General features: G+C 34.4%; 1 non-coding gene across 1 annotated transcript; it reads left to right on the top strand.

The window, feature by feature from the left end:
• Window positions 1–9,730: 9,730 nt before the first annotated feature.
• LOC139851000 (small nucleolar RNA R71) lies at window positions 9,731–9,837 on the top strand. Its single transcript, XR_011760367.1, has one exon. It is a non-coding gene; the product is annotated as a small nucleolar RNA R71 (small nucleolar RNA).
• The last annotated feature ends 1,085 nt before the right edge of the window (window positions 9,838–10,922 follow it).

Raw genomic sequence — 10,922 nt, 5'->3', positions numbered from 1 at the left:
CACCCACTTGCTAACCTTATATTAAGAAAGCAACACGTCCAGTATACTTGCTCCGTATATTACCTTTTGGTAAACTACCGTCCAGTTGTAAAGGAAAGTGTTGAATAAGCAACTGTTAAGGCAATGTCTAATGACATGCAGATGTTCATGGTCCATAACGTGTCGGATGCAATTACTATCCTTTGTAGGAGCAATAGTAAAGATCACCCTATAGTTTTTTGGTCTGACACAAGGTCCAGTCTTCGACCATGCTATGCAACCACCGTTCTTACGGTTGACAACCGATTTGATTCAGGTGACCTAATGAATTCTGATGAATTCTTAGGATTTTACGTTGAATGGTAATGAACGCATTAAAAATAGGTTTTTCAGAAAACAAATCGGTTTGTAATTTTGATCAAAATATTTTCTCGTTCAAGCTCGAGTTTAGATATCATCGAATTCCATGAGTTCGTAATTCTCAATCTTTAAGGTCAATCTCAAGGATTGAGTAATATCAGGCTTAAAAGCTGATTTTTAATCTTTAAGGAGATTATCTTTTCTGGGGATTTGATTCATTAGTCTTATAAGCTAATTTGCATTGTGCCCCCCATTATACGAGATAGATCCTCTCATGGTTAGGATAAGTCTGACCACATGGCGACCCTGTTTGATGCTGAGTTCCGTGGATTTCCAGCTGATTTTCGAGAAAACTTTTCACGATTTTTCGTAGACTCTACAACTGGTCTGGACGACAACTTCCTGACCTAAATCAAGATGCGCGTGTCTTTTTCTCGGAAGACTTTACTTCCTTTTAAATTCCATTTATATTAAAATAAGCTGGGTAAAACTGATTAATATCGTCCAAACCAAAAGTATCTTCAATTATTTGTACAAAAATATGTGATATATGTTCTAACTAACTTGGTAAATTTTTTCCACACTTGGCTTTTATATTTTTTTCTTTGCCTTTTTATTCTCTTCTATTCCGTTTTAAATGAATTCAAGCGTTTTTGGGTTGTTTCTCAATTTATGTCTTTTCCGAGGTAACAATAATTTCGGTGTTAATACCTAGTTTTATCGTTCATAAATATGTATTAACATGATTTTGAGTTCATTTAGTTAAAATTTTTTAAAAATTTTACTAGAAGTGGGTAGTCAGTATATAAGACTAGGGTTGTTCTTTATTATCAGAGAGCACTAGATTCTAATACAACTACTGCGTTACTAGTTAAGTTTAACGGTGGCTATTAAACCAAGTGTATAAGTCAAATGTTACAAACCGAAAGAGTTTAATCCCTTCCCACACTTAAGATCTTGCAATGCCCTCATTTGCAAGAAATCAGTAACAATTTAAATTATGGAGGGTGATTAGCGTTGAAAAATGATTAAATTTTACCAAAGTTTCCAAACATATTGTTGTTTGTTTAAATGATAAATGGTGCACATCATTTGTTCATTCCTGCAGTTGTTATTTCACATATATTTTTCGTCTTGTAATCAAAATTATTTGCTTTTGCTGAACTTAATGCCAGTCTTTGAAAGTTCGCTGTTTTTCCCTATTGTGTACAGTTGACAATATATATACAATACAAATATACACATACATGGTAATTTGAAATGAGACTTAATATCCCACTTTCAAATTATAAATATGAAATATTAGTAACACAATAAAAAATGTTAAAAATTACATAAAAATATCAAAATATTATATGTTTAAACAATAATAGATAAAAATGATAAAAAGATAAGAAATCACCAATGGAACTGTATCAATCTGGATATGGATTCCAGTTCATGACATCGCTTGAGTTCCATGGCTGGTGATAGGTGTCCTGATAGGCTTGGTTGGGGTCGTACAAGTTAAAGGGTGGTCAGATGTCAGGCTGATGTGGTGGATAAAAAGCAGGCCGAGTCAGGATGTAGTTTTGTGGTACCTGATATGATAGCTGGCTCATGATTTGGTGCTGATGAACTACCCAACTATCATGCTGGCGTCACCTGGATTGCTCATACTCATCCGCAGCTCTCCACTGCTCATACTGACGATGCCTAGCCTGGTTATTCATTTCCACCTCATCTATATGCTGATAAACATCAGTATAACTATCCCTAATGACATCCCTAATGTCATCTGCTTCCTCCATCTCCTCATCCGAACCCCTATCTACTTGTGGATGGGTGCCCTGATATGGTAGTGGCCTTCCACCATTTTGGATAGATAATAACCAACATAGTAGGGGATGTTAACAAAGCTTCCGGTGTTTCGAATGCACTTGAGGTAGAATAAATCGTTTAGGGTTATTTTCTCCTTGTTGTTACCTCGTTGTGTAATCGAATTTGCTAAAAACCTATGAATTATGTGCAGCTCTGCTTTGTTAATATCTAAATAGGAGTGTCTTCCACCCCGCCTAAACTCATTAAAGTTTGACATATGCCTCCATATGGCATTAGCGTCAAAATCTCTATCAACCCTCTCACCTTCATGAATCAAAGCTGTACAATCAGGTGATAATAATTCAGCGGGGGTGTAAATCTGTAAAGCTCTAGCCATGTCCAGCATGGACATCCTGTACATCCTACCTCCAAGTAAAAATCTAAGAAAGCTCCTATATTCTACGTTATCTACATCCCTATTTAATGCTATAGTACTCATTAATTCAACACACCACTCCTTATATACAGGTCTATGAGTGGTAAACAAACGTTCCCAGTCAGGAAAAGAAGAGTTCCCATACCTTTCAATTAGTAACAGCCTAACTGAGTTAGCTAGGTTGACTTCTTCCAAAGGTCTCCAATCTATCACCCTTGGTACCTCTACATTTTTGGTGTAAAGCTTAAATTTGTTACTTTGGTAGGTCGAGTAATCTATCCAGTTTCGCTCAAACCTCATATTGGGATGTAATTCCTGTTCTTGAATTCTTGAGTTTATTTTTAACTGATGAAGCGGAAATTGTACGTAGGCATTAACAAGTTGTAGATTCGGTTCATAATATGGTAGGTGTTGATCATAGTTATGTTGTTGTTCAGGTTGTGGCTCAGGCTGCATCTCTGGCTGTGGATCTTGTTCAGGTTGTCTAGACGATGATGCACCGTCAGTATCGGTATTTCTCTGCAAAACACATTAAACACAAAATTTTGTGCATCCAAATATGCATTAGTGTTAGCAAAATGACAAATTAAAACAATTACAATAACATGTTTAATTAATATTAAACTTATACACATTTTCATATTTTTATCATTCTACAAATATTCAAATAAGCATATATGAAAATGTATACAGTTCATAAGCATTCAACTCAAATAACATGTTAAAATAACCATTACTAGCAATTGAACAAGTTTCAAATGGCATTTATATCAAAATAATCAAGTTCATGAATTTTAGACTTAAAAAGTCCACTTTGATGCTCAAAAATCATGTTTAGGATCAAAGTTTTGATCATTTAGTAACCTAAACATGTTATACTACTTAATTTAGCAATAATTCATAACAAATATCGGCCATAATCTGCTTATATTAAAAAGCCACAAATTGTTCAAGAACACAAACCCTAGATTTCTAAATTTTTTTAAAGTTTAAGGCTTCAAATCATGACAAATAGCATCAATCTAGATTATACAAGCATAATATATGAATAATTTAACTCTAATTACAATAGAAATTATCAAAATCAAATTAGGTAAAAATTTGCTCAAGAACACTATAATTCGAATTTAAAGAGTCGTTACTTTCTTTGAAAAACTTCTGAACAAATGCATGTTTAAAGCGGATTATAGCAAGAAATTTGGTTGAATTTGGTTCAACGACCTAGTTTTCAACTCACGATGAATTTTAGAAATCAATTTTTTTAACTTAATGAAATGAAGTACATTTTTGTTTTTAAATTCACACCAAACTTAAATTTAAAATGCATAAAATATCATATAAATATTATTAATATTTATATACATTAATTTTACAAACTTATATTTAAAAATAATATAGTTATATATTAAATTTAAAAACATGGTAAAAATAAAATAAAAATATTTTTGGTCTTTTATCCCACTTTATCAAATATTAACAAAAATATACGTCCCTCTTTTGGGTAAAGTAATTTAGCCTATATTACCTAGTTTCACTCCTGACGAATTTTTGAAATATTTTGAATCGATTGATTAAAGATATTTATACCTTATGAATAAACGGTAAATTTCGCAGTGATGCATTAAATTTTTGTATGATATCAATAATTTCAGTTTATTATACCTAATTTTATTGAATATCAATTTAATATTTTAAAGCGAACGATTCAGCGTTTATTATCAAAAGGTTAAAAGCAATAAATAAAATAAAAATAAAAACTGTACATACTTACTTGTGAAATAGAATTCTTAGAGACCTGCTTTAGTCGGCTCATAGGAGAGTCGTTCGATTTGGTTTTCCATAGCTACATAAGCGTAACCTCGAATTTTCAATAACTTTTCTTCTAAACATATGAATGGTCCTTCTCTGCATAGAGTAACAAATTCAGAATTGGAATGTGTTTGATTGTTCGAACATTTCCCTTCGTGTGACCATTTTCTGCATTTATGACATCTTTCAAGGTGTCGTGCTCTTCTTTTTATTGCGGATTTTGATTATCCTTTACCAAAATGTGTCTTATTATGATTCTTCCTGAGTTCTTTCCTTACTTCGTCCATTTTGCCTCTTATGAATGATACCAGTTCACTCGAGAAGGTGTTATTATTACGTTTAGTAATCATAGCGTGTAGTAGTAGACCATGGTTCAAATCAAATGAATTCTTCATCTCGTAAAATCTAAAAAAATAAAAATTCAGAATGGAGGGAGAAGGCTAGTTCTTTCGGGTCTGCTAGGGAAAGACCATTTGGATTCCATTTTCGAGAACTACACAAAAACAGAAAATCTAACTCTAAACAGCATTATATCTTAGAACATTTGAATCTCCCCACACTTAGGTGGCTATGGTGTTGAAATTATGATTAACTTCATCGTTCACTTTCATCGGACCATCAATATAGTGCTTAACTCTGTGACCATTAACTTTAAATTCAATCCCGTTTGAACTTATCAATTCTATTGTTCCGTATGAGAAAACTCTTTTGACTATGAACGGTCCAGACCATCTTGATTTCAATTTTCCAGGAAATAGCTTGAATCGTGAATTGAAAAGAACTCTGTCTCCTTCCTTAAATTCTTTTGAACTTCTGATTCTTTTATCATGCCATTTCTTCATTCTTTTCTTATAGATTAACGAATTTTCATATACATCATGTCTTAATTCTTCTAATTCGTTTAGTTGACTTAACCGTAGACGTCCGGCTTCATGTAAATCAAGATTACATGTCTTCAGAGCCAAAAATGCTTTGTGCTCAATTTCTACTGGAAGGTGACATGCTTGTCCATAAACGAGTTTAAAAGGTGTGGTTCCAATTGGAGTTTTGTAGGCTGTTCTAAAAGCCCAGAGTGCATCCTCCAATTTCATAGACCATTCCTTCGGATTTGATCCTACGGTTTTCTCTAGAATATGTTTTAATGCTCGGTTGGTATTTTCAACTTGTCCACTTGTTTTTGGATGATAAGCGGTTGAGATTTTATGAGTTACTCCATATCTTTTGAGAACTTTCTCAAGTTGATTATTATAGAAATGAGTACCCCGATCACTTATTAAAGCTTTCAGTGTTCCGAACCTTGCAAAAAGATGTTTTAAGAAGTTGACTATAACTCGTGCATCATTAGTTAGGAGAGCTTGTGCTTCCACCCATTTAGATACATAATCAATGGCAACGAGAATGTAGAGATTATTATGAGATTTTGGAAATGGACCCATAAAGTCAATACCCCAAACGTCAAATACTTCACATACTTGAATGAGATTTTGTGGCATTTCATCACGTTGAGTTATTTTTCCTGCCCTTTGACAAGCATCACAGGATTTACAAAGAAGGTGTGTGTCTTTGAAAATTGAAGGCCAATAGAATCCATCGTCGTAGACTTTCTTTGCTATGAGTTGAGGTCCATAATGCCCTCCTGTTGGTCCTATGTGACAATGGTTTAAGATTTGACTAGCTTCATCCCCGAATACACATCGGCGGATTATTCCATCGGGACATCTCTTAAACAAATGCGGATCCTCCCAAAAATAGTGTTTTATATCACTAAAGAATTTCTTTCATTTTTGGTACGACAACCCTTTTTCAAGGAATCCAAATACTAAGTAGTTTGCAAAGTCTACAAACCATGAAATTTCATTATAATCGATCTTCAAAAGATATTCATCAGGAAAGTTATCTTGTATAGCCATTCATTTAGAACTTCTAATTCAGGATTTTTAAGACGAGAAAGATGATCAGCTGCGAGATTTTCTGTTCCCTTTTTGTCTCGGATTTCAATATCGAACTCTTGTAAGGGTAAGATCCAACGGATTAAACGTGATTTGGAATTTTGTTTTGAAAAAAGGTATCTAAGAGTAGAATGGTCGGTATAGACCACCGTTTTTGCTAGAACGAGATATGAACGAAATTTGTCAAAAGCAAAGACAATAGCAAGGAGCTCTTTTTCAGTAGTTGTATAATTCATTTATGCTCCTTGTAATGTCTTACTAGCATAATAAATAGGTTGAAATCGTTTTCCAATCCTTTGTCCTAAAACGGCTCCCATTGCAAAATCACTTGCATCGCACATGAGTTCAAATGGTAGATTCCAATTTGGAGTTATCATAATCGGCGCATTAGTGAGTTTTTCTTTAAGAATATTAAAAGATTTGATGGATTCATCCGAAAAGATGAATGGAGCATCTTTTTCTAGGAGTTTATTCATAGGAGTGGCAATTTTAGAAAAATCTTTTATGAAACGTCGGGAAAAATCGGCATGCCCTAGAAAACTCCTAACTCCTCTAACATTGGTGGGATGTGGAAGTTTATTGATTACATCTACTTTAGCTCTATCCACTTCAATTCCTTTCTTTGAAATTTTATGACCAAGAACGATGCCTTCTTTAACCATGAAATGGTATTTCTCCCAATTAAGTACTAGATTTGATTGCTCGCATCTAATAAGCATTCGTTCAAGATTAACTAGACATGTTTCAAAAGTATCACCGAAGACTGAAAAGTCATCCATGAAACTTCCATGCATTCTTCTATCATGTCGTGAAAAATCGCCATCATGCACCTTTGAAAGGTTACAGGGGCATTGCAAAGTCCAAATGGCATGCGTTTGTAAGCAAAAGTACCATAAGGGCACGTGAACGTGGTTTTCTCTTGGTCCTCGGGTACGATTGGAATTTGAAAGTATCAGGAGAAACCGTCAAGAAAACAATAGTAACTGTTTCCGGCTAACCTTTTCAACATTTGATCAATGAAAGGTAAGGGAAAGTGATCTTTTCTGGTGGCGTCATTTATTTTTCTATGATCGATACAAACACGCCATCCTATTACAGTCCTAGTAGGAATAAGCTCATCTCTTTCATTTTTGATGACAGTCATGCCACCCTTCTTAGGTACGCATTGAACTGCGCTTACCCATGGACTATCAGATATTGAATAAATTAAACCTGCATCTAGCAGTTTAATAATTTCTTTCTTAACAACATCTTGCATATTAGGATTTAGTCTTCGTTGTCGTTGCACATATGTTTTATGACCTTCTTCCATAAGGATTTTATGTGTGCAATACGAAGGACTTATTCCTTTAATGTCATGAATCTTCCATGCAATAGCTGGTTTATGAGCTTTTAGCACATAAATGAGTTGAGATTTTTCATTTTTCGTAAGAGAAGACGATATTATTACTGGTAATTCAAATTCACCATGTAAATTGCGTATTCCAAATGGTTTGGAAGTGGCTTTAACTCTAATATCGTTGGTTCTTCTATCGATGATTTGTATCGATATCTGTCTTCCTCTTTTAACATTTGAAGTTCTTCTGTTGTTGGTTCGTATTCATTAGCCATAAGTGTGGCTAACATTTCAGCTTCGTCAATTGGTTCAGTTCCTTCTCCTAAAGAACATTCTCCCGTTCCTTGTAATTCTAAAAATTCTTGTAACAATTCTGCATGTGAATCTATGGTTTGAATATAATAACATGTATCATCTGCAGATTGCGGTTGTTGAATGGCTCTATCAACAGAAAAGGTAACACTCTCGTCCTATATACTTAGGGTCAGTTTCTTACCAAACACGTCTATTATTACTTTAGCCGTGTTTAAGAATGGTCTTCCTAATATAAGAGGAACTCGAGAATCTTCTTCCATGTCCAGAATAACAAAGTCTACTGGAAATACTAAAGTACCAACTTTAATTAGCATGTTCTCCATTATCCCGCTAGGATATTTTACTGATCGATCTGCTAGTTGTATGCTTATTCGTGTTGGTTTCAATTCTCCAAGGTCTAGTTTAGTGTATAGTGAATAGGGCATTAAATTTATACTAGCACCTAAGTCTACCAATGCTTTTATTGAATTAAGACTACCCAGAAAATATGAAATTGTGAAACTTCCTGGATCAGAGAGTTTTTCTGGTAGTTTATTCAATAGCACTGCAGAACAATTAGCATTCATTGTAACAGCCGAGAGTTCTTCCATTTTCCTTCTATTTGTGATTAGATCTTTCAGGAAATTAGCATATCTTGGCATTCCTGAAATCACATCAATGAATGGAAGATTGACATTTATTTGTTTAAACATATCCAAGAATTTGGATTGCTCGGCTTCAAGTCTTCCTTTTCTCATTTTACTCGGGAAAGGAAGCGGTGGTTGGTATGGTTTAACATAAGGCTTTGTCTTAACTATGTTATCTTCAGTAACCTTTTCAACTACCAGTTCTAATTCCTTCTCTTGCTCAGGCTGTGGTGCCTGTGTAGTAGGAATAGAGTCATCAGAATTTACAGGTATTTCAGGTGGTTTAAGTGTAATACCACTTCTTGTGGTAATGGCTTTAGCTGTTTCATTTCGGGGGTTAGCATTTGTATCGCTAGGTAGACTCCCTGGTTTTCTTTCACCTATTAACCTTGCTAGGTTACTCACTTCTTGTTCCAGATTTTGGATTGAAGCTTGTTGATTTCTAAATGCTTGAGCATTTTGTTCATTAGTTTGTTTCTGAGATGTGAAAAACTGAGTTTGAGATTCAACTAGCTTTGACATCATATCTTCTAAATTTGGCTTTTTATCATCGGTTTGTGGTGGTTTATTTGGAAAAATAGGTCTTTGCTGGTTGTAAGTATTATTAGATACTTGTTGATTGCTAGGACCTTGTTGGTTGTTGTATGGAACATTTCGGTTATAATTCTGATTTTGATTGTAGTTTGGTCTTGGCTGTTGATAATTATTCTGATAATTATTTCCAGGCCTTTGGTTCATGTATGAAACATTCTCTCTTTGTTCCATTGTTTGTTCAATACTGAGACAATATTTTGTCAAATGTGGTCCTCCACACTGCTCACAACTAATGCGTATTGCGTGAATATCTTTAGTTATCTTTTCCATTCATCTCTCGAAAGCATCTAACTTTGCAGAAATGGAATCAAAGTCATGACTAGAATCGGCTCTAGCCGATTTAGATGAACGAAGAATATCTTTTTCCTGGTGCCACTCATGTGAGTGGGAGGCCGTGTTATCAATAATTTTGTGAGCTTCAGTTGCGGTTTTCTTCATAATGGAACCACCAGCTGCCGTGTCAATGTCTTTTCGTGTAGCAACGTCGCATCCTTGGTAGAATATTTGCACTATTTGTTAAGTGTCTAAACCCTGTTGAGGACATCCTCTTAACAACTTTTCGAATCTTGTCCATGCCTCATATAATGTTTCATTTGGCTTTTGTGTGAACGTAACAATTTCTCCTTGAAGTCTTACGGCTTTAGATGCCGGAAAGAATCTTTTAAGAAATTTCTCAACTAAACATCCCATGTGTCAATCGCCCCTTCAGGTAACGATTCTAACCAATCTTTGGCTTCTCCCTTTAAAGTCCAGGGAAATAACATGAGATAGATCTGTTCATCCTCAACTTCTCTGATTTTAAATGGAGTACAGATCCTATTAAAGGTTCGAAGATGTTCCTTTAGATCTTTTTTTGGCGTACCACTAAATTGGCATTGATTAGTTACAATGTGTAAGATTTGTCCTTTGATTTCATAATCTGGCGTATTAATGTCTGGTTGAGTAATTGCTTTACCTTGGCCCGTGCGTGTAGCTCTCATTCGATTTTCCATACTTAGAGGTTCCTGATTTTTCCATGATTGAATCTGTTGAATCTGAATCACTAGAGGATTCTGATTTAATGGTTTCTTCTTCGACAATCTCTGGTTGTATGACTTGTGGTTCAGGAGGAATAATTAGTGGTTCAGGATCTCTGAATTGTCCTTGAATATCCTCCGGGTTCTCAATTGTGAGGTCGGGTTCAAAAAATGGATTATCGAAAATTTTGATAGTACTCCAAATGAACATATATTTAGGCACAATATCCTTCCAATATGTAAAGTTTTCAGTTGTAATTGTTCTATTTTCAAGTAATATTCATTTAAATAAATAAGTGCGAAGACAAAAGAAGAAAACGACGATTTGAAGACGCAAATGACCAAAAAACTCAAATGTACAAGATACAATCGAAATGGTTCAATTTATTGATGTGACACGTCTAAAATTGACAAAAGTACTGATAATGCTCTAAATGAACATATATTTAGCATCAATATCCTTCCAATATGTAAAGTTTTTAGTTGCAATTGTTCTATTTTTATGTAATATTCGTTTAAATAAATAAGTGCGAAGACAAAAGAAGAAAATGACGATTTGAAGACGCAAATGACTAAAAAGCTCAAAAGTACAAAGTACAATCCAAGTGGTTCAATTTATTGATAAGAAATGTCTCAAAATTACAAGAGTACGAGCCGCGAAACGCAAAGTACAAGATATTAAATAGTACGCAAGGACGTTCG

Source organism: Rutidosis leptorrhynchoides, chromosome 5 (assembly GCF_046630445.1).
Source record: "Rutidosis leptorrhynchoides isolate AG116_Rl617_1_P2 chromosome 5, CSIRO_AGI_Rlap_v1, whole genome shotgun sequence".
In the NCBI taxonomy this organism is placed as follows: Eukaryota; Viridiplantae; Streptophyta; class Magnoliopsida; order Asterales; family Asteraceae; genus Rutidosis; species Rutidosis leptorrhynchoides.
This window is presented reverse-complemented; position numbering and strand designations above follow the sequence as displayed.